At 41.4% G+C, this 24,674-nt stretch overlaps 2 long non-coding RNA genes across 2 annotated transcripts; both read right to left on the bottom strand.

The window, feature by feature from the left end:
* Nucleotides 1-1,605: 1,605 nt before the first annotated feature.
* LOC125960804 (uncharacterized) lies at nucleotides 1,606-7,053 on the bottom strand. Its single transcript, XR_007470826.1, has 3 exons — nucleotides 6,941-7,053; nucleotides 2,645-2,799; nucleotides 1,606-1,654 (listed from the first exon to the last, which is right to left on the bottom strand). It is a non-coding gene; the product is annotated as an uncharacterized LOC125960804 (long non-coding RNA).
* Nucleotides 7,054-13,463: 6,410 nt separating this feature from the next.
* LOC125960802 (uncharacterized) lies at nucleotides 13,464-22,991 on the bottom strand. Its single transcript, XR_007470824.1, has 3 exons — nucleotides 22,909-22,991; nucleotides 13,840-14,037; nucleotides 13,464-13,526 (listed from the first exon to the last, which is right to left on the bottom strand). It is a non-coding gene; the product is annotated as an uncharacterized LOC125960802 (long non-coding RNA).
* Between the last annotated feature and the right edge of the window lie 1,683 nt (nucleotides 22,992-24,674).

Consider the following 24,674-nt stretch of genomic DNA (forward strand, 5'->3'; position numbering starts at 1 on the left):
AGTCAAAGGACTGAGCACTCTGGGTGTGCAATTGGAGAATGAATTTGGAGCTGGGAAGCAGTAAGTTCATAAGCAGCTCAGTCGACCCCTTTGACTTCTCAACTTTCATATGCACCATTCTACACACATTTCAACGCCTGCCCAGCAAAGAAACTATATTTTAGCCAGAAACAGCTAACCCTCTGATAAGTGAAGTTCTTGCCCTTCCCCCAGGTAAAACACAAAGCCCCAATGGTCATTGAATCCATTGCTGCCTATATTAATTAGGCCTCAATTTCAGTCTTAGGTCCCACTAAAGACTACATTGTAAAGTTGACCTCCACCTAGTGTTATATAAAATTAAAATGGGAAGGAGAAGTTAGAATAAACACATACATATAGCAGAAAATATGCAAAGCTACCAGTCCTGGTTTCTGTAGTTATTCACGAGGTCAGAGTTGATGTCTATAGCTTCCACCTTCACCCACTTATTCCCTGTTTTCCTTGCCCACAGCCAGAACCCACAGCTCCATCCAGATTCTTTACTGGTAGAATGATTCAATCCTTCCCTTCTGAATGGTCTGAATCCTCAATTGTCCTGCCTTTTTCCAGTTCCTGTAGCTTTCCATTGATCTTTACTGTTGGCATGGAAGTATTGAAGGGAACCTCAGAAAATGTCCTGGGTTCCAGAGAAAATCTCCTGGGTTCCAGAAAAAATCCTCCTTGCTTCCTTTATAAAGGCAACCAATTTCCTGCAGTAACTGAGATCATAACACCAATAGATTAACCTTTTTCACCTGTTGGTTCAGTGGTATAAGGAGTGTAAGATGGCCAGGGGGCAGTCTGTGGTAGGCAGAATTCTAAGATGGATCCCACAATTCCTGCCCCCTGGGGTAAACACCAGTGTAATTTCCTTTGAGCACTGTAGAGACGTGTAAATACAATTGGATATCACCTTCATGATTATACAACAATATGGCAAAAGGAATTTTGCAGATGAAATTAGGGTCCCTAATCAGCTGACTATAATTCAAAGGGAGATTATCCTGGGTGGGTCCAACCTATCTAATCAGGCAAGTCTTTTAAAAGCAAAAGTTCTATTCTCCAGGATAGATCACATGCTAGGCCACAAGACAAGTCGCAGTAAATTGAAGACTAAAATCTTATGTTGGGCTGTACCCCACAGGCCTGCAAGGCTTGTAGTTGCCAGCCTCAAGACTGAAGAAAGAGCCTAGAGACAGCAACAGAGACATCAGTAACTCATTGGACATGGGATCTTACACACCTGAAGCAAGGTCCTGGAGCAACACCTCACAGGTTGTGGCAGACAGCAAGCAGGACATGGCAGCAGTCTTTGCTACCCGGGGGAGGAGGCGGCTACCATTTATAGGGGGAATTAATGGTCAGGTTGGCTCATAACATCACCAGAGAGACCAGCAGCTGGGGCAGGAAGCAAACACATAGGCAGTTACTAATTAAGGCCTATAATTAAGAAGATTGGATAGTCATGTGAGTGAAGCAGGTACTGGCTGAACAGGGGATATACAGAGCAAGAGGACAGTCATCTTGAATGGCGTGGTCAAACACTCCACCCTTACATACCCTGTACGACCTCTATAATCTTGGCCCGTACTTCTTCTGCTATATCCCCGAGGACAGGTAGGTAGAAGTGCAGCTGCAACCAAACACCACAACTGCCATACAGACAGTCCAACAGGTGGGCTTTGGAACCAGGAGCTTATCAAGTCAATTCTTCATGGACTCTCAGAGGTTGACAATGGCATTTCGCTGTAGAGCCAGCAATCAAACTCATTTCTCAGTGAGGCCACCATCGTCACCCAGTCCACAAACAGATTCCCTTCATTCAGAGTAGGACAAGCTGCAAGATGTCTAACAGGCACAATATAGGGAAGATCATGACCATTAAGCAAAATACAAGCAGTAGGGCTTCCCTGGTGGTGCGGTGGTTGGGAGTCCGCCTGCCGATGCAGGGGACACGGGTTCGTGCCCCGGTCCGGGAGGATCCCACATGCCGTGGAGCGGCTGGGCCCGTGAGCCATGGCCACTGAGCCTGCGCGTCCGGAGCCTGTGCTCCGCAACGGGAGAGGCCACAACAGTGAGAGGCCCGCGTACCGCAAAAAAAAAAAAAAAAAATACAAGCAGTAACATCATTCTGAGGTAATGCCACCCCTGTCTACGCGTTTTGTCCTGGCCTGCAATACCATACCACCTGCCCACCCTCAGTCTCCACAGCCAGTGCCGAATACTGGAGAGGTGGTGTAACAGTACACAGGGTTAGTATAATGGTGCCTTTCTACAGTAGATGCCTGGATTCATTACCTTAGTAATCTGAGGTGGGGCTGGGTAGAAGACAGGTGAAATCTGTACATCCCTTTCTGATCCTATTCCCCAATGGGACAGCAAACCCAAACCACTGAGGACTTACCTACCAGTCCTAAGGGCTATTTATAATATGTTCCCCTGGGGATAGATCCTGTGAAGGGCAAAAATGAGTTGCTGTCCTGACCTGTAGTTGGCAACAGTCCTTCAGTGGTCAACAGTTCAACTCGAACGGTGTTGACTAGTTACCTCTGGGTTAACATGGCGTCGGCACTGGGATAATTGCTCCTGGGATGTGTCCACGTGTTAAGAGTGAGTTTCTCACCTCAACTGTTGTTTAAGTAGTCTCTTCGTAGCCCGGTAGCAGTGGGGTTGTAAGGCAGGTGGAAATGCCCCTGTATGTCCTTTGTATCGGCCCATTCCTGAACTTCATGGTCAATAAAGCAGATTCCTTGGTCACTATCGATGTCCACGGGGATCCTATATGTTGCATACAAATGAATAGTGGTTTTTTGCATGCTCAAAGAATCGGGTAGGTTTTTTGTAATGTCTTCCACCTGTTGTAATGTTTCGTAGACTGCCTATAGTTGTTGTTCCGTCACACTCTATCATTGCTCTGCCCCCTTCCATAGTTGGGACCAGAAGCCCAAGGGCACTCTTATTATTTTGCTGTTGCCACAGACCTCAACCAAACACTCCCGGGTAACGGGCCATGTTAATTCACAAGTCTGTCTCTGAATTCATATCCCTAAAGCCTGTGTCTCTAATTGTTTAGGGGTGGTAGGTCAGGGGTATGCTTGTATTTTGTAGATAATCCAGGTTCTTGAGTTTTGTCTCTATTCACCAGCCACCCCCGTGCAGTCAGATGAATGAGGAGCACTGGGCTGCTACTTTTAAACTGGGAAAAGACTGAGGTTAACAGGATATCATCAACATAATGGAAGAAAAAGACATCTCTCATGGTACACAGCTACCACAAGGCCCCACATGCTAGTAGACGGCCTCCTCCTGATCACCTCCACAACTTTCTGTTTCCCGTACTTATGTCCTGACATCTCAGCTCCCAGGAGTTTTCTCACCCAGAGACAGCAACAGAGACATCAGGGATTTATTGGACAAGAGAAACCTACACATGAAGCAAGGTCCTGGAGCAACACCTCACTGTGCGTGGCAGACAGCAGGCGGGACATGGTAGCAGTCTTCACCACTCCGGGGAGAAGGTGGCTACCATTTATAGGGTGAATTGGCCAGATTAGCTCATCAATTACCAGGGAAACCAGCAGCTGGGGCAGGGGGCAAGTAGGAGGCAGTTATAATTAAGCCCCATAATTAAGAGGATTAGAGAGTCATGTGAGTAAAGCAGGGACTGGTTGATCAGGGCAGGTACAGAGAGCAAGAGAACAGCCATCTTGAGGGCCTGACCATACATCATAGCAAGCAGCTTTTCTGACCCAGTGCTATGAGACTAGAAATGAACTACAAGGGAAAAACTACCCAAAACACAAACACGTGGAAGCTAAACAATATGCTACTAAACAACCAATCGGCCATTGAAGACATCAAAGAGGAAATAAGAAAATACCTGGAGACAAATGAAAATGAAAACACAATCCAAAATCTATGGAATGCTGCAAAAGCTGTTCTAAGAGAGAATTTTATAGTGATACAAGTCTACCTCAGAAACCAAGAAAAATATCAAATCAACAATCTAACCTTACATCTAAATGAACAACAAATAATACCCAAAGTTAGTTAAGGAAAGATATCAAGAGCAGAGCAGAAATAAATGAAATAGTGACTAAAAAAAAAATAGAAAAGATCAATGAAATTAAGACCTGGTTCTTTGAAAAGATAAACAAAATCGATAAACCTTTAGCCAGACTCATCAAGAAAAAAAGAGAAGGCCCCCCAAAATAAAATCATAAACAAAAAGGGGCAGTTACAACAAACACTACAGAAGTACAAAGGATCATAAGAGATTACAATGAACAACTATATGTCAATAAAGTGGACAAACTAGAAGAAGAGGACAAATTCCAATAAAGGTACAATCTCCTTGACTGAATCAGGAAGAAGTAGAAAATATGAACAGATGAATGGCCAGGAATGAAATTGAGTCTGTAGTAAAAGATCTCCCAACAAACAAAAAATCCCAGACCAGATGGCTTCACAGGTGAATTCTACCAAACATTTAAAGAAGAGTTAACATCTACCCTTCTCAAACTAGTGCAAAAAACTGCAGAGGAGGGAACTCTTCCGAACTTATTCTACGAGGCCAGCATCACCCTGATACCAAAACTAGACAAAGAGAACACAAGAAAACAAAATTACAGGCCAATATCACTGAAGAACACAGATGCAAAAATCCTCAACAAAATATTAGCAAACTGAATTCAACAGCACATTAAGAGGATCATACACCATGAGCAAGTGGGATTTATTCCAGGGATGAAAGAGATTCAATATCTACCAACCAATCAGTGTGACACACCACATTAACAAACTGAAGAATAGAAATCATATGATCAGCTCAACAGATGAAGAAAAAACTTTTGACAAAATTCAACATCTATTCACGAAAAAAAAAAGGCCACCTACTGAATGAAAGAAGATATTTCAAAGACAAATATTGTTTGGTTTCACTTATATGTGGAATCTAAAAAACAAAACAAATTAACAAGCACAACAAAACAGAAACAGAGTCATAGATTCAGAAAAGAAACAGCTGGTTGCCAACCAGACTTATCATGGTGATTATTTTGAAATGTATAGAAATATCGAATCACTATATTGTACAAAAGGAACTAACAGAGCCTTGTAGGTCAATGAGGTTTCAAAAGGAAACAGACAAACTTATGGAAAAAGAGATCAGATTTGGGGTTACTAGAGGTGGGGACTGAGGGGAGGGGGAAGTGGATGAAAATAGTCAAAAGGTACAAACTTCCAGTTATAGAAATAAGTACTAGGGATGTAATGTACATGATAAATGTAATTGACACTGCTGTATGTTATCTGTGAATGCTGTTAAGAAACTAAGTTCTAAGTTCTCATCAGAAGGAGAAAAAAATTTTTTTCTCTTTCTTTTATTTCGTATCTGTATGAGATGATGGAGGTTCACTAAACTTATTGTGATAATCATTTCAAGATGTACTTAAGCCAAATCATTATGCCATGCACCTTAAACTTATACAGTGCTGTATGTCAGTTATATCTCAAGGAAACAGGAAGGAAAAAAATGTTTCATAAGATCCCATGCTGGCTAGGGTAGGGAGAACAGAAATTCTCCAACACTATTGGCAGGAGTGAAAACTGTCATAATAATTGAGGGTAAGTCAGTAATATATCAAAATTTGCAACATGCTTCCTCTTGGTCCCAGGGATAATTTGCCCTACAGGCACTCTTGCAGAAATGCCCCAGGACATACTGTGTGTGCAAGGAAATTTCACTGCAGCATTGTTTGAAACAGCGGGAATAGAAAGCAATGTTAACAGTCAGTCCGACACTAGGGTCTAGCTAAATAAATGATGATCTATTATTACTACAATGGAATGCTGTGCAGCTGTTTACGAGGGTGAGGTAAACATACATTTGTCTACATGAGAAGACATTCTTGGGACTTCCCTGGTGATCCAGTGGTTAAGACTCTGTGCTGCCACTGCAGGGGGGAACGGGTTCGATCCCTGGTCGGGGAACTAAGATCCTGCATGCTGCACTAACGGCCAAAAAAAAAATAAAACAAAATAAATCCCACCAAAACAACAACAAAAAAGATGTTCTTAATGTTAAATGAAAGATAAAAACATGTTTCAGAACAATAAAAAAGCAGAAGAGTTCTCTTGCTAGTCTAGAAGCAAAACAGCCATGTTGAGACAGGAGGGGCCGCGTGGCAAGGCCCTGAGAACGACCTCCAGGTGCTGAGAGCCATCCCCAGCTGACAGCAAGAGAACAGGGACGTTAATCACACAGCTGCAAGGCACCGAGTTCTGCTAACAACCACATGACCTGTGCAGAGGACCCTGAGCCCCAGATGAGATTGCAGCCTCAGCCAGCACTTTGATTTCAGCACGGTGACACCCTGAGCAGAGGACTCAGCTAACCTGTGCCTAGATCCTTGACCCACAGAAACCATGGGATAAAGACATTTCTGTTATTTTAAACACATAGTCTCATCTTCCAATTCAGTGGAAACATTGTTGTATCCCCTGGCAGAAGCATTCCCTTATTGGATACTTAGATATCCAAACCAGCAGAGCTCAAAGTTGTCAGGACAGGAAGCAAATATCTGCAAATGGGTTATAAGATGTAATAGTGAGAGAAGCCACTTCCACTTCTGCCACTTGTATTCTGGCTATAGGAGCGAGAACACCATGTGATGCTTTCTGATCCAAAGCATATACTGCACCTGTAAGACAGAACCCCATTCTTTCAGGATGTTGTCTACCAACTGGTACCGTCAATGAGTCCTCAGTAAGCCATTTCCCCTCTCATTTAGGCCAGTCACTTCCAGGTGATGGGGGATGTGGAAAGACGAGTTAATTCCATGGGACAAGCCCTATCGCTGCACTTCTTCGCTGTGACATGAAGTTTCTTGATCAGAAACAATGCTGTTTAGAGACTTACCTGGTGGTCCAGCAGTTAAGACTCCACGATTCCAATGCAGGGGGGCCTGGGTTCAATCCCTGGTCAGGGAACTAGATCCTGCATGTCGCAACTAAAGATCCCGCACGCGGCAATGAAGATCCCACATGCTGCAACTAAGAACCAGCACAGTCAAATTAAAAACAAAAAATTATATATATATATATATATATATATATATATATATATTTATGTATAAAAGAAACAATCCTGTTTAGAATGTAAGGTGGTGGATAAGGCATTCTTGTGAGTCCATGAATGGTAGTGCTAGCAGAAGCATTAAGGGCAGGGAAGACAAATCTGTATCCAGAATATATGTCTATTTCCATGAGAACAGATCTCTGCCCCTCCATGATAGAAGTCCAGGGTAATCAGCCTGCCACGAGGTGACTGGCTTGTCCCCCTGGGAATGATGCCATATTAGAGACTCCAGGCTGGACTCTCTGTTGGCCCATTAGGCACTCAGCAGAAGCACTAGCCAGGCCAGCCTTAGTAAGGGAAATTACACGTTGTCGAATCCACACATAACCTCCATCCTTGCCACCTCAGCCTCTTTGTTTAGGGGTCTATTGAACTAGCACTGCAGTGCCGGGGAAAGAAGCTGACTCACCTCCACAGCGAGTTACTCTGTCCACCTCATCATTAAGAACCTCCTGTGCAGTTGATGGCCTTTGGTGGGCATTCACATGGGACACAAATACCTTCACGGTCTGTGCCAATTCAAAGAGGTCTTAACTAATGTTCTGGTCTCCACTCAATATGTCCTTCATCCCAGTCCCCATGTGTCACAAGTTTTACCCATCTTGGTTAACTTCTACCTATCTTCAACATTATTTCATCTAGACCCCCTCTCACCCACTTTTCCTTTCCAGGTTACTCTGAAGCAAATTCCAGACATCATTATCACTTTATCTTGAATATTTCCGTATCTCTAAAATATAAGTGCTATTTTGAAATAACCACAATACTACTTCACACCACAACCCCAAATCATTTTATATCAAATATCTATCAATGTTTAAATGTCCCGAACTACCTCAAGCATCCAATTAAAGTCCAAACACCGAAAAGAGTTAATATAATAGATAGTTTTCTGCATACAGGTCCTTTGTCTACTTAGGTAGGTTTATTCCTAGTTATTTTATTTTTTTTGTTGCAATGGTAAATGGGAGTGTTTCTTTAACTTCTCTTTCAGATTTTTCATCATTAGTGTATAGGAATGCAAGAGATTTCTGTGCATTAATTTTGTATCTTGCACCTTTACCAAATTCATTGATTAGCTCTAGTAGTTTTATGGTAGCATCTTTAGGATTCTCTATGTATAGTATCATGTCATCTGCAAACAGTGACAGCTTTACTTCTTTTCCAATTTGGATTTCTTTTATTTCCTTTTCTTCTCTGATTGCTGTGGCTAAAACTTCCAAAACTATGTTGAATAAGACTGGTGAGAGTGGGCAACCTTGTCTTGTTCCTGATCTTAGTGGAAATGCTTTCAGTTTTTCACCATTGAGGACAATGTTGGCTGTCGGTTTGTCATATATGGCCTTTATTATGTTGAGGAAAGTTCTCTCTATGCCTACTTTCTGGAGGGTTTTTATCATAAATGGGTGTTGAATTTTGTCAAAAGCTTTCTCTGCATCTATTGAGATGATCATATGGTTTTTCTCCTTTAATTTGTTAATATGGTGTATCACGTGGATTGATTTGCATATATTGAAGAATCCTTGCATTCCTGGAATAAACCCCACTTGATCATGGTGTATGATCCTTTTAATGTGCTGTTGGATTCTGTTTGCTAGTATTTTGTTGAGGATTTTTGCATCTATGTTCATCAGTGATATTGGCCTGTAGTTTTCTTTCTTTGTGACATCCTTGTCTTTCTGGTTTTGGTATCAAGGTGATGGTGGCCTCGTAGAATAAGTTTGGGAGTGTTCCTGCCTCTGCTTTATTTTGGAAGAGTTTGAGAAGGAGAGGTGTTAGCTCCTCTCTAAATGTTTGATAGAATTCACCTGTGAAACCATCTGGTCCTGGGCTTTTGTTTGTTGGAAGATTTTGAATCACAGTTTCAATTTTAGTTCTTGTGATTGGTCTGTTCATATTTTCTATTTCTTCCTGATTCAGTCTTGGCAGGTTGTGCATTTCTAAGAATTTGTCCATTTCTTCCAGGTTGTCCATTTTATTGGCAGAGAGTTGCTTGTAGTAATCTCTCATGATCTTTTGTATTTCTGCAGTGTCAGTTGTTACTTCTCCTTTTTCATTTCTAATTCTATTGATTTGAGTCTTCTCTCTTTTTTTCTTGATGAGTCTGGCTAATGGTTTATCAATTTTGTTTATCTTCTCAATGAACCAGTTTTAAGTTTTATTGATCTTTGCTTTCGTTTCTTTCATTTCTTTTTCATTTATTTCTGATCTGATTTTAATGATTTCTTTCCTTCTGCTAACTTTGGGGGTCTTTTTTGTTCTTCTTTCTCTAATTGCTTTAGGTGCAAGGTTAGGTTGTTTATTCAAGATGTTTCCTGTTTCTTAAGGTAGGATTGTATTGCTATAAACTTCCCTCTTAGAACTGCTTTTGCTGCATCCCATAGGTTTTGGGTCGTCGTGTCTCCATTGTCATTTGTTTCTAGGTATTTTTTTATTTCCTCTTTGATTTCTTCAGTGACCACTTCGTTATTAAGTAGTGTATTGTTTAGCTTCCATGTGTTCGTATTTTTTCAGATCTTTTCCTGTAATTGATATCTAGTCTCATAGCGTTGTGGTCGGAAAAGATACTTGATATGATTTCAATTTTCTTAAATTTACCAAGGCTTGATTTGTGACCCAAGATATGATCTATCCTGGAGAATGTTCCATGAGCACTTGAAAAGAATGTGTATTCTGTTGTTTTTGGATGGAATGTCTTATATCAATTAAGTCCCTCTTGTTTAATGTATCATTTAAAGCTTGTATTTCCTTATTTATTTTCATTTTGGATCATCTGTCCATTGGTGAAAGTGGGGTGTTAAAGTCCCCTACTATGAATGTGTTACTGTTGATTTCCCCTTTTATGGCTGTTAATATTTGCCTTATGTATTGAGTTGCTCCTATGTTGGGTGCATAAATATTTACAATTGTTATATCTTCTTCTTGGATCGGTCCCTTGATCATTATGTAGTGTCTTTCTTTTTCTCTCCTAATAGTCTTTATTTTAAAGTCTATTTTGTCTGATATGAGAATTGCTACTCCAGCTTTCTTTTGGTTTCCATTTGCATGGAATATCTTTTTCCATCCCCTTACTTTCAGTCTGTATGTGTCTCTAGGTCTGAAGTGGGTTTCTTGTAGACAGCATATATATGGGTCTTGTTTTTGTATCCATTCAGCCAATCTGTGTCTTTTGGTGGGAGCATTTAGTCCATTTACATTTAAGGTAATTATCGATATGTATGTATGTTCCTATTACCATTTTCTTAACTGTTTTGTGTTCGTTATTGTAGGTCTTTTCCTTCTCTTGTGTTTCTTGCCTAGAGAAGTTCCTTTAGCATTTGTCGTAAAGCTGGTTTGGTGGTGCTGAACTCTGTCAACTTTTGCTTGTCTGTAAGGTTTCAATTTCTCTGTCAAATCTGAATGAGACCCTTGCTGGGTAGAGTAATCTTGGTTGTAGCTTTTTCCCCTTCATTACTTTAACTATGTCCTGCCACTCCCTTCTGGCTTGCAGAGTGCTGAAAGATCAGCTGTTAACCTTATGGGGATTCCCATGTGTGTTATTTGTTGTTTTTCCCTTGCTGCTTTTAATATGTTTTCTTTGTATTTAATTTTTAACAGTTTGATTAATACGTGTCTTGGCGTATTTCTCCTTGGATTTATCCTGTATGGGACTCTCTGTGCTTCTTGGACTTGATTAACTATTTCCTTTCCCATATTAGGGAAGTTTTCAACTATAATCTCTTCTAATATTTTCTCAGTCCCTTTCTTTTCCTCTTCTTCTTCTGGGACCCCTATAATTCAAATATTGGTGCATTTAATGTTGTCCCAGAGGTCTCTGAGACTGTCCTCAGTTCTTTTCATTCTTCTTTCTTTATTCTGCTCTGCAGTAGTTATTTCCACTATTTTATCTTCCAGGTCACTTATCCGTTCTTCTGCCTCAGTTATTCTGCTATTGATCCCATCTAGAGTACTTTTAATTTCATTTATTGTGTTGTTCTTCGTTGTTTGTTTTATCTTTAGTTCTTCTAGGTCCTCGCTAAATGTTTCTTGCATTTTGTCTATTCTATTTCCAAGATTTTGGGTCATCTTTACTATCATTATTCTGAATTCTTTTTCCGGTAGACTGCCTATTTCCTCTTCATTTGTTAGGTCTGGTGGGTTTTTATCTTGCTCCTTCATCTGCTGTGTGTTTTTCTGTCTTCTCATTTTGCTTATCTTATTGTGTTTGGGGTCTCCTTTTTGCAGGCTGCCGGTTCGTAGTTCCCGTTGTTTTTGGTGTGTGTCCCCAGTGGCTAAAGTTGGTTCAGTGGGTTGTGTGGGCTTCCTGGTGGAGGGGACTAGTGCCTGTGTTCTGGTGGATGAGGCTGGATCTTGTCTTTCTGGTGGGCAGGTCCACGTCTGGTGGTGTGTTTTGGAGTGTCTGGGACTTATTTTGATTTTAGGCAGCCTCTCTGCTAATGGGTGGGGTTGTGTTCCTGTCTTGCTAGTTGTTTGGCATAGGGTGTCCAGCACTGTAGCTTGCTGGTCGTTGAGTGAAGCTGGGTGCTGGTGTTGAGATGGAAATCTCTGGGAGATTTTCACCGTTTGATATTATGTGGAGCTGGGAGGTCTCTTGTGGACCGGTGTGCTGAAGTTGGCTCTCCCACCTCAGAGGCACAGCACTGACTCCTGGCTGCAGCACCAAGAGCCTTTCATTAACACGGCTCAGAATAAAAGGGAGAAAAAGTAGAAAGAAAGAATTAGTAGACGTAGAAAGAAAGAAAGAAAGAAAGAAAGAAAGGAAAGAAAGAAAGGAGGGAGGGAGGAAGGAAGGAAGGAAGGAGGGAGGGAAGGAAGGAAAAAAAGAAAGAAGATAAAGTAAAGTAAGATAAAATAAAGTTATTAAAATAAAAAATAATTATTAAGAAAAACAAATTAAAGAAAAAAAACTGGACGGATAGAACCCTAGGACAAATGGTGGAAGCAAAGCTATACAGACAAAATCTCACACAGAAGCATACACATACACACTCACAAAAAGAGGAAAAGGGGAAACAATCATAAATCTTGCTCTCAAAGTCCACCTCCTCAATTTGGGATGATTCGTTGTCTATTCAGATATTCCACAGATGCAGGTACATCAAGTTGATTGTGGAGCTTTAATCCGCTGCTTCTGAGGCTGCTGGGAGAGATTTCCCTTTCACTTCTTTGTTTGCACAGCTCCAGGGGTTCAGCTTTGGATTTGACCCCGCCTCTGCGTGTAGGTCGCTGGAGGGCGTCTGTTCTTCGCTCAGCCAGGACGGGGTTAAAGGAGCCGCTGATTCGGGGGCTCTGGCTCACTCAGGCCGTGGGGAGGGAGGGGTGCGGATGGGGGGGCGAGCCTGCGGCGGCAGAGGCCAGCGTGACATTGCACCAGCTTGAGGCACGCCGTGCGTTCTCCCGGGGAAGGTGTCCCTAGATCCCGGGAACCTGGCAGTGGCGGGCTGCACAGGCTCCCCGGAAGGGAGCTGTGGAGAGTGACTTGTGCTTGCACACAGGCTTCTTGGTGGCTGCAGCAGCAGCCTTAGCATCTCATGTCTATCTCTGGGGTCCGCGCTTTTAGCCGCGGCTCGCACCCGTCTCTGGAGCTCCTTTAAGGGGCGCTCTGAATCCCCTCTCCTCGCGCACCAGGAAACAAAGAGGGAAGAAAAAGTCTCTTGCCTCTTCGGCAACTCCACACTTTTCCCCAGACTCCTTCCGGGCTAGCCGTGGTGCACTAGGCCCTTCAGGCTGTGTTCACGCTGCCAACCCCAGTCCTCTCCCTGCGCTCTGACGGAAGCCTGAGCCTCAACTCCCAGCCCCGCCTGGCCCGGCGGGTGAGCAGACAAGTCTCTCGGGCTGGTGAGTGCCGGTCAGCCCTGATCCTCTGTGCGGGAATCTCTCCGCTTTGCCCTCTGCATCCCTGTGGCTGCACTCTCCTCCATGGCTCCGAAGCTTTCCCCTCCGCCACCAGCAGTCTCTGCCGGCGAAGGGGCTTCCTAGTGTGTGGAAACCTTTCCTCCTTCACAGCTCCCTCCCACTCCCTCCCGTCCCTATCCTTTTGTCTCTGTTTATTCTTTTTTCTTTTGCCCTACCCAGGTACGTGGGGAGTTTCTTGCCTTTTGGTAGGTCTGAGGTCTTCTGCCAGCATTCAGTAGGTGTTCTGTAGGAGCTGTTCCACGTGTAGATGTAGTTCTGGTCTATCTGTGGGGAGGAAGGTGATCTCCACGTCTTACTCTTCCGCCATCTTACCCCTAAATCTCCCAGATCCAGGTTTGATTCTTTCTTGCAAAACAACTTTTTGGGGAGTGTTATGTGCTTTCCTTAGGGGGCACATAGTCTTCTTCTCATGCTGGAATGTTATCGGTCATTGATGGTCATTGCTAGAGCCCTAAAATCATGCAGGGTTGAAAAGAGGGATATCCTATCACTTTCTTCATTTGTTATCTATACCAATATATATTGCTATAAAATACACACACACACACACACACACACACACACACACACACACATTCTATAGAGAAATTTTCCTTCATCAACAAGTTGGTTACCCAGAAATACAGTTCATGTAGAGAAAGCAGAACAAACGCTTTGTTTTTTTTCCCCAAATTTCAAAGTAACAAGTTGATTTCTTGGCATCCTCTAAGTTGATCAATGAATTTTATTTTAATATCATTATGAACTCATGCATTTAAACATACCTGATGTGTTTCAAACCATTCCAGTTGTTATCTTCATTGATGCTTAAATCGTATCATCTCTGCCAGTGAGAACCAATCCACATTGGCTCTTGGATCCTGTTGAGCTGTCTTTCAGAGTTGCCAAGATGTTCCAGGCTCATCTTGTACATTTCCTGCCCCAGAGGTGAAATCACCCATTTCTTCAAGGAGCCTTAGTTCCTTTTAGTAGGAAATGGTATATAGAGATCACAATCCAGTCATTACTAGTTTGGTCATTATTTCTAGGTCTTTTCAGTAAACAAAGCTAGGAGATTCTGCTGTTAATTGTTTTATAGCTTTATTTAAGATAAAGTAACTTATGAGCTCATACTGACACTTCCAAGTCAAGCCCAGGATTTACTTAACTTTATCAGTCTTACACCTGTACTTCTTACATGATGACCCAAAACCTGCGGGACACAGCAAAAGCAGTTCTAAGAGAGAAGTTTATAGCAATTCAGTATCACCTCAAGAAATAAGAAAAATCTCAATCTAACCTTATGCCCAAAGCAACTAGAAAAAGAAGAACAAAGAAAACCCAGTTAGTAGAAGGAAAGAAATCATAAAGATCAGAGCAGAAACAAATGAAAAAGGAATGTAGCAAACCATAGCAAAGATCAATAAAACTAAAATCTGGTTCTTTGAAAAGATAAACAAAATTGATAAACCTTTAGCCAGACTCATCAAGAAAAAACGGGAGAAGACTCAAATCAATAGAATTAGAAATGAAAAAGGAGAAGTAACAACTGACACTGCAGAAATAGAAAGGATCAAGAGAGATTACTACAAGCAACTCTATGACAATAAAATGGACACCCTGGAAGAAATGGACAAATTCTTAGAAATGCACAACGTTCTGAGACTGAACCAGGAAGAAATAGAAAATATGAACAGACCAATCACAAGCACTGAAATTGAAACTGTGATTAAAAATCTTCCAGCAAACAAAAGTCCAGGACCAGATGGCTTCACAGGCAAATTCTATCAAACACTTAGAGAAGAGCTAACACCTCTCCTTCTCAAACTCTTCCAAAAAACTGCAGAGGGAGGAACACTCCCAAACTCGTTCAATGAGGCCACCATCACCCTGATCCCAAAACCAGACAAAGATATCACAAAGAAAGAAAATTACAGACCAGTATCACTGATGAACATAGATGCAGAAATCCTCAACAAAATACTAGCAATTCAAATCCAACAGTACATTAACAGGATCATACACCATAATCAAGTGGGATTTACCCCAGGGATGCAAGGATTTTTCAGTATCAGCAAGTCATTGTGATACACCATATGAACAGATTAAAGGGTAGAAACCACATGACCATCTCAACAGATGCAGAAAAAGCTTCTGACAAAATTCAACACCATTTATGATTTAAAAACTCTCCGGAAAGTGGGCATGGAGGGAACCTACCTCAACATAATAAAGGCCATATACAACAAACCCACAGCAGACATCATTCTCAGTGGTAAAAAACAAAGCATTTCCTCTACAATCAGGAAGAGGACAAGGATATGCACTCTCACCACTATTATTCAACATAGTATTGGAAGTCCTAGCCACGGAATCAGAGAAGAAAAAGAAAGAAAAGGAACACAAATTGAAAAAGAAGTGAAATTGTCATTGTTTGCAGATGACATGATACTATACATAGATAATCCTAAAGACGCCACCAGAAAACTACTAGAACTAATCAATAAATTTGGTAAGGTTGCAGGATACAAAATTAATGCACAGAAATCTCTTGAATTCCTATACACTAACAACAAAAGATCAGAAAGAGAAATTAAGGAAACAGTCGCATTTACCATTGCAACGAAAAGAATAAAATACCTAGGAATTAACCTACCTAAGGAGACAAAAAGACCTGAACTCAGAAAACTAAGACACCGGTGGGCATTTCCCTCTTTTCCCTTATGTTCTTCTCGTCTTACACCAAAATGACTGCTGTTGCCAACAACACAACCCGCGAGTTAGAATCTAGTCCAGCATCATCTGTCTCTGGCAACCTGGCCTCCAGCTGCTGCCTGGTTTAGCATCTTTTAATATAGAAACCCTCTTTTCTGTTCTCAAAATCAGTAAATGCTTTGTTTCAAAAGCTTCTTATATTTCTGCTGCAGGTCAGTGGACCTGGCACAGATTTTCTTACCCTGGCCTCATCGTACCTTCCCCGACCTGAGGAAACATTTGGATAACAACAGACAGAGAAAGAAAACCCCCAGTGGGATGTTTTCTCGTTGAATACAAGACCCTCGGTTGAAGGTTTTTAGATCCTCTTTTCATCCAGAGGAATCCCCTTTACATCTTACATAGCGGGTAACCAAAACTGAAGTGTACCGGCTTGGGGTATCATAGGGAACAGAAAAGCATTGCTTCCAGTACAGGTCACAGACATGGGACGGGAGAAAGGCTTCGTTGTCTGTCGTCTCATGGAAAGAGGATCTTAGCATAAAAGGCTGCCTCGCTGTGGTTGGTGCATGCCCGTGGTCACTTGCATGGTCACCTTTGGGTTCCATGGTTTGGATGCTGAATGAGCCATTAGGAAATGCAGGCATTTCCCACACCAGCTAGAATAGCCACGCGGTACGATCCTGGGTTCCTGCCATCAGGAGGAAGTTATGAGATCTTCCCACTGCTTCCCAAGCCCTCTTCTCTTATAGGCATTTCTGGAAAGCCTATTAGAAAAGCAAAGAGAATCCGAATCCAGCTTCCCTCCCCAACCCTACCCCAAGAGTCAAAGTAGATGGTGTTGTATGAACATTTATATATATACACACATATGTTTGCTCTGGTTTAGTTTCATATATACAAGTACACGTTTATGTATTGTGCCCTAAATAATAATAACAATACTAGGGAAGGTTTTTCCCAAGCTTCTTGTTCCTTCGTTCTGGCTTACGTTAGGGACTGTGCCACTGACCTGGCTTAGTGTTCCGGTCGGGGTTTGGGGAGAGCAGAGTAGCCACGCACCCTGGGGGAGGTGGGGACCGCGGGGACAAGTGTCTCAGGAAGTGAGCAGTGCACACTCCCAACCCCAGAAAGGCGACTTAGACAAACCAGGGGAGCAGGGCTCTTGCTCAGGAACCCCAGGGGACCGCTTTGCTTTCAGGCCTGTGTTTGCCCCTTCCCCCCACCCCAGGTCTGTTACCACAACTCCCTGGTGTCTCTTGGTGTTTAGTATGTCTGTAGGACAGTGGACTCCTTAGTGCCTCCAGAAAGGGGCCTCAGCATGGACTTGAAGGCGTGACCAGTGAATTAAGGGATTCTGCACCCCACTTTTCCTGGTCCGTTAAGCTTGGGGTAGAGGGCGGCAGGTGGGTCCCCAGGCGTGGTACAGAGGCCAGAGCTGTGCCAGAACGGTGCGCCTGTCCACCTCCAGGCTTCCTGCCATGAAGCCTTGTGTTTGCCTTTGTTTTTAACCTGTGCTGTTGTGAGTTTTGTTGTGTTTCTTTGTGAGTTTTTATTTAATTGCGTAACTTTGTTTTTCCATTACTGTGAAAGTAAGGTGTTGTACTTTTAATTTTTTTTTAACAAATGTTACCTTTCTTATTTAAGAGAATAAATTCCAAACAGTCTTAAAAACAAAACAAAAAAAAGACACTAATGAAAGAAATCAAAGATGATACAAACAGATGGGGAGATATACCATGTTCTTGGATTGGAAGAATCAACATTGTGAAAATGACTATACTACCCAAAGCAATCTACAGATTCAGTGCAATCCCTATCAAACTACCAATGGCATTTTTTTTCACAGAATTAGAAACAAAAGTTTTACAGTTTGTATAGAAACACAAAAGACCCCTAATAGCCAAAGCAATCTTGAGAACGAAAAACAGAGCTGGAGCAATCAGGCTCCCTGACTTCAGACTATACTACAAAGCTACAGTAATCAAGACAGTATGGTACTGGCACAAAAACAGAAAGATAGATCAATGGAACAGGATAGAAAGCCCAGAGATAAACCCATGCACCTGTGGTCACCTAATCTATGACAAAGGAGGCAAGAATATACAGTGGAGAAAAGACAGCCTCTTCAATAAGTGGTGCTGGGAAAACTGGACAGCCACATGTAGAAGAATAAAATTAGAACACTCCTTAACACCATACACAAAAATAAACTCAAAATGGATTAAAGACCTAAATGTAAGGCCAGACATTATAGAACTCTTAGAGGAAAACATAGGAAAAACACTTTTTGACATAAATCACAGCAAGATCTTTTATGACCCACCACCTAGAGTAATGAAAATAGAAACAAAATAAGCAAATGGGAGCTAATGATACTTCAAACTTTTGCACAGCAAAGGAAACCATAAGCAAGACGAAAAGACAACCCTCAGAATGGGAGAAAATATTTGCCAACGAAACAACTAACAGAGGATTAGTCTCCAAAATATACAAACAGCTCATGCAGCTCAATATCAAAAAACAAAAAAACCAATCAAAAAATGGGCAGAAGACCTAAATAGACATTTCACCAAAGGAGACATACAAATGGCCAAGAGGCACATGAAAAGCTGCTCAACATCACTAATTATTAGAGAAATGCAAATCAAAACTACAATGAGGTATCACCTCACACCAGTCAGAATGGCCATCATCAAAAAATCTGCAAACAATAAATGCTGGAGAGGGTGTGGAGAAAAGGGACCCCTCTTGCACTGTTGGTGGGAATGTGAATTGATACAGCCACTGTGAAGAAAAGTCTGGAGGTTCCTTTAAAAACTAAAAATAGAACTACCCTATGACCCAGCAATTCTACTACTGGGCATATACCCTGAGAAAACCACAATGCAAAAAGGCACATGTAACCCAATGTTCATTGTAGCACTATTTGTAAATAACCAGGACATGGAAAAAACCTAAATGTCCATGGACAGATGAATGGATAAAGAAGATGTGGTACATATATACTATGGAATATTACTCAGCCATAAAAAGGAACAAAATTGGGTCATTTGTAGAGATGTGGATGGACCTAGAGTCTGTCATACGGAGTGAAGTAAGTCAGAGAAAACCCGATATCATATATTAATGCGTGCATGTGGAATCATAGATGAACCTATTTCCAGGGCAGGAATAGAGACACAGATGTAGAGAACAGACGTGTGGACATGTTGGCGGGGGGAAGGGGAGGATGGAATGAATTGGGAAATTAGGTTTGACATAAATACACTACCATGTGTAAAATAGCTAGCTCATGGGACCCTGCTGCATAGCTCACGGAGCTCAGCTCCTTGCTCTGTGTTGACATAGATGGGTGGGATGGGGGTTGGGAGGTCCAAGAGTGAGGGGTATATGTATGCATATAGCTGATTCACTTCATTGCATAGCAGAAACTAACACAACATTGTAAAGCAATTATACTCCAATTTAAAAAAAGAAAAGAAAAAAAGGCCCCACATCTGCTACTGGTAGCAGAACTTCTGCAAACACTTGTTTCCATGTATGGAAGACATGCATGTCTTCAGTGTGGGAATGTTTAAATTGTTATAGGTATACATCCTCACGTTTCTTTTTAATTCTAAAAGGCCAGGACAGAGTATTTAAACATTTAAATTCAGTTCACTTTAGTAAATATATATATTGAGAATGTAAGTGAAAAGTTTCAAGGCTTTATTCCAATTCTAGGCATTAAGAAAATAAAGTTTTATTTTTGTGTGCTATGTTTAGTGTTGTCTAGCATTTTTATTAGTTATGAGATGTTTAATGCCTACATTAGATCAGCTAATACTCCTACACGTTCACACATTTAAAGGCATTTGAAAGATGGTTATGATTTTATCTTCAGGCTAGCTCTGTAGGAAATTAAGTATATATGTGTATATATGTATATATATGTATATATCTTTTTTTCTCTCTCTAAAGGAAAGAAGGCATCGGTGGATTTTACAAAGGAATTGCCCCCAATTTGATTAGAGTGACTCCAGCCTGCTCTATTACCTTTGTGGTATATGAAAATATCTCACATTTTTTACTTGGCCTTAGAGAAAAGAAAAAGTAAACTAAAAGAAGATAATTCCAGTACATCTGCCCAAGGCAGCCATGTGCTCCTTTGTATTTGAGACATGAAACTCAGAAGAATACTGCACAGCAACATGGCTCATAATTGAACTCGGTCTATAAACATTGGAAGTCACAGAACTGCTAAGCCTTCACAATGTTTTTCTGCTTTTGCTTTCCCCATACGTATGGGACTTGGCTTCCTCTACCTGAAATGGTTGCCAGCAACACAACAGTAAAACTGACACCAAATGGAGAGTTTCACAGATTTTCTCCATTTCATTGTCCAAGTAGAAGCTGACTTGCAGCATTTGCTGAATGGATTTGAAGACCGCTCCTTTTTCTGAACTCGTTTGTCTGTATTGTCTTTAAAATCAACCTCTGTGGGTTTCCCTGGTGGCGCAGTGGTTGAGAGTCCGCCTGCCGATGCAGGGGACACATGTTCGTGCCCTGGTCTGGGAAGATCCCACATGCCGCGGAGCGGCTGGGCCCGTGAGCCATGGCCGCTGAGCCTGCGCGTCCGGAGCCTGTGCTCCGCAACGGGAGAGGCCACAACAATGAGAGGCCCGCGTACCGCAAAAAAAAAAAATCAACCTCTGTGCAATAGCAAAAAAAAACCTTCTTAAAAGATGTCATTGCTGTTTCAAGTGTTTGCTGGGAAAGATGTTGCCCAAATCCTGACCACTTTTGAAACGGGAAAGTTTGGTGGGGAAAAAACTCCACTGTAAATGTGCTTTTGTTTTAATTCATTTGGAATGCAGTTATATACTTCTCTTAATTTGAGAAGCACCTGATATCTGTTGTCATTCCATCACGAATTTTTTTTCCCAGAAGCTCTTTCATCATTTAAAATGTAATCCTGGATCACATTATTATTTTTTGGCATAGGTAGTTAGTGTCTTTTTATAAAATCTGAACGAGGATCCAGCTGTGTCAGCCCTTACTTAGCATATTTGTCTATAAATCACTTTACTGGTGTTGCTAATAGATCACCTTATATAGATACTAGAATGACTGGGGTACATTTGTTGACAAACTGTATGGAAATGAGAAGCTTTAGCTTTCTACTTCAGATTTCAGATATGTGGGTCCAAATCCCAAATAAGTTACCAATCTACATCGGTTGCTCAAATTCAGGTTTAAATACAAATTACACTAAAGGCCATTATTGATTTTACTTTTGAGTTACGGTAACTTTTCTATAAATATAAAGGCCTGCCCCAGAAGGGTGCCAGAAGGATACTAACATTTTTATTTACGTAAACATCTATGAATGCTTTTTGCAGTACCATCTATTTCTTATAAATAAAATACTGTGGCTCTCAAAGCCATATTTAAATGGTTCTTTGAAAAGAGGTCTATTTTTTTATATTTTGAAAATGGCTTTGTTTTAAAAATAAAGATAAGTACCTAATTGTATTTACTGTATCTCGTTACATGCAGAGGAGTGCATTATAAATTAAATGTGATGTATTTTCCTCCTTCTGAATAATACTATTATTCATATGAAATCCTGATAGTAGTCCCTGTATGGAAAGACAAGTTTTACAGTTGATATCTGGATTTTTAGAGGTAGTGCCGTTATTTGAATGCCTCCTGTGTACCCCTAAATTAATAAGGCATAATTCCTGTCCTCTGAGAGCATACAGGCTTGCGGGATGAATAAGCATTAAATAACTACAGTTCTAGATTAAGAACATGCAAGAAGATTTCTACAAGCCCTGCACGAGTTCTGAGAAGAGAATTCATTCCACTCGATCAACCGTTACAGTACTCCTTCCTGCGCTATGCCATGTATGTTACCAAGCATTGAGGATATGGCAGTAAATGAGCTACAAAACATTCCTGCCCTCAGGGAATTTTCATTTTAGTGTGAAGTGACAAAACATAAATATGCATAATATAATTTCAAATATTAAATGCTAGAAGTAAAACTAAGGAGTTGGGAATAGTGTTGCTATGCTAGGTAGGACAGTTGGGGTCAGGAAACGTCTCTGAGGAGGTAGTATTTGAAACATTTTGACAAGTGAGGAAGCAAGCCACTATGAGATGTTGACAAAAATCAGTCAACCTAAGGAATGGAAACTGTTATTCGAGCCAAATTTGGATATTACAACCCAGGAAGAGCATCTCAGAAAGCTCTGAGAAGTGAAGTAAAGGCACAGTTATAGAAGTTTGTTGAGACAGAAGGCTATACATTTAGATGACGTGTTGTTGACAGTTTACACAATCCAAATCTAAGCATCATCTTGGCCCCTTACAAGATCAAGAGGGAATACTATCTTTTAAGGAGTTGTCTTTCTGATGCTAGGAGAGTGTTGCTCTCTATGGTTGAGCAGGTATCTCTGCCAATGGGGAAGGTTTGGCCCATGCATAATGCAGATACACAATGCATAGTAGTGGGGAGAGAGGCCACCAAAGGGCAGGGAAAAGTTTAAGTTTTTCTTGTCTTGCCATAAAATATGAACTTTAATGATCAATGGGGGGAAACTGTGAAATAACCTTCCAGTAGAAAGTGTTAGGTGATCAAATATTTGGTCCCTCAAAACAAGGGTGGCTGCTTGCCTGTCCCTTGATGCTTGGCCTTAACGGCCCGATTCTCTCCTTTCGGGGGAGTTGTACTAGCAGGATGTTTGGCAAGGACTGACATTCAATTCTAAGTTGTCCAGTAAGACTTAAGCCAATTTTCCTCACATGTGTGTGGGGTATGTCCATTATTTTATATAGAACTACAGATGTGATCTATAGTTTCAAGTCATTTAGACATTATCTTAGTACGAGTAGGTGACACAGCATGAAAGGCAGGAAAGTATCAACTTATAAGTTCCACAAACTAAATTGATAGTAGTAGCAATATCATTAGCAAAGATTTAAGCCAAAATCCTCCTGAAGAAAACCATTTTCCTAGTATTTCCCCTAAACTAGGAAGAGGATTGTTCAGAGCAGAAATCTGACACTTCATGGGTCATAAGATGAGTAAACAAATATCATGGCTAAATGGTCATGCCATTTGGAAAACTGATAGTAACCAGAGTACTCACATTACAGATTGACACGGGCTGTTTCCACGGTAGCCATAGGTGACCTTGAGCCCAAGGGAAACCAATTTTTTATCTTCTTAACCAACCTGGGGAGAGCCAAGGTCATAAACTTGTTCAGTAAATCCATTGGGTCCTGTTAGGAGCTACCCAATATTCAACATCTAATAAAAAAGGAGTATTATGGCCAGGTTCAGAACATGCACCGTTAATTGCCCAGGTAAGAGGGTATCACTTAGTGATATTGGTGGCAATGTTAGCTTGCATGGTGCTAGAGTTTCGTTTGAAATAAAATTTCTAAGAACCATCCAGTTAGAACTTTGGAGAGGAGAGATCCACTAAGGCAACCTGGGAGTACTGGTAATTGGCCACAAACCCAGCAATTGGATTGATTTTTTTTTTGAAACTTGCATGGGATTGAGCCCAAGAAGTACATTTGGTTCATTTGCAAAAGCGTGAGCAATTGTCAAAGTAATCAGTATACAGACCTGCTCTGTCATCTTGGGTCAGCTGTCTACTTCTGATGTAATATTCTCATCTTGGTCTGGTAGTGCTGGTCTTAGTCTAAGTCAGGTGTCAGAAATGGGAGTTGCAGTTCATTCAGTTGTAGAGGTCTGATAAGGTCCCTTCCGAAGTGGCCCAAAAGAGTCCTTTATCTGATGTCTTTTCCAATATGCATAACCTGGTTGCAGGTCATGATGCATCTTGATCTTCTTCCAAAGTTAGATTACTGTGATAAACTTCAGAAACAGTGTCTTTTTAATGACTAAACTTAACAAGGAGTTATCTGGGAAGTGAGTCTTCGCTAGTAAATACAGACATCAATTAACAAAACTAGAATTCTGTATTCACTGAAACAATCTTTTTCTCTCTAAAATACCCTCATTTCTACCAAATATAGCCAAATTAAGACTTATTTGTTTGCAAAGTAAGTCTGGGTAATTGACCACATAGACTTTTAAATTGGCTGTGCTGGAACTTTTCATAAAGAATCTCAGATTGAACTTTAAAAACCTCAGGGAGGGCTTCCCTGGTGGCGCAGTGGTTGAGAGTCCGCCTGCCGATGCAGGGGACACGGGTTCGTGCCCCGGTCCGGGAAGATCCCACATGCCACGGAGCGGCTGGGCCCGTGAGCCATGGCCGCTGAGCCTGCGCGTCCGGAGCCTGTGCTCCGCAACGGGACAGGCCACAGCAGTGACAGGCCCGCGTACCGCAAAAAAAAAAAAAAAAAAAAAACCTCAGGGATAGGAAACCCATACCAAAGGTATGTCATAGATTCAACCTGTGATATCTATAGATTTGGGTGATGGCTTTAGGCGAATTCCTCTCTTCTCGAGGTCCCCAAAATACAGTGAGATTCCTGTACCTTTTAGGAGGTGGCCTTCCTTACAGGCCTGATAAAGTTGCTGGGAGCCTAAGTGGTTCCAAATTCTGGAGGCATCTGGTAGAGAGAAAAGATAAGGTTTCAGTTCTACTTACAGAGGTATATTTTAAAGGTTTCCTTATATCTGGAAAACAGATTAAAACCCAGCAATATTTCAGACAAAAACCAAAAATTATAACCATAGTCTGTTCACTAGTCTGTGACTAGTCCTTGATCTCAATCTTCTGGTAACAGTTACACGAAGCCATCCAGTTTATTAGAATTCTAAGTTCTTATCCAGTTCAGCAGTATGATGTGCAAATTATCAGAAATCTGTTCACGGCAAAAAGTACTTTCTGTGGATCTTCTTGAAGATGAAGCATTTTGCAAAAAGAGTACAATAATA

The sequence above is a fragment of the Orcinus orca genome, chromosome 13 (genome assembly GCF_937001465.1).
Source record: "Orcinus orca chromosome 13, mOrcOrc1.1, whole genome shotgun sequence".
Taxonomy (NCBI): domain Eukaryota; kingdom Metazoa; phylum Chordata; class Mammalia; order Artiodactyla; family Delphinidae; genus Orcinus; species Orcinus orca.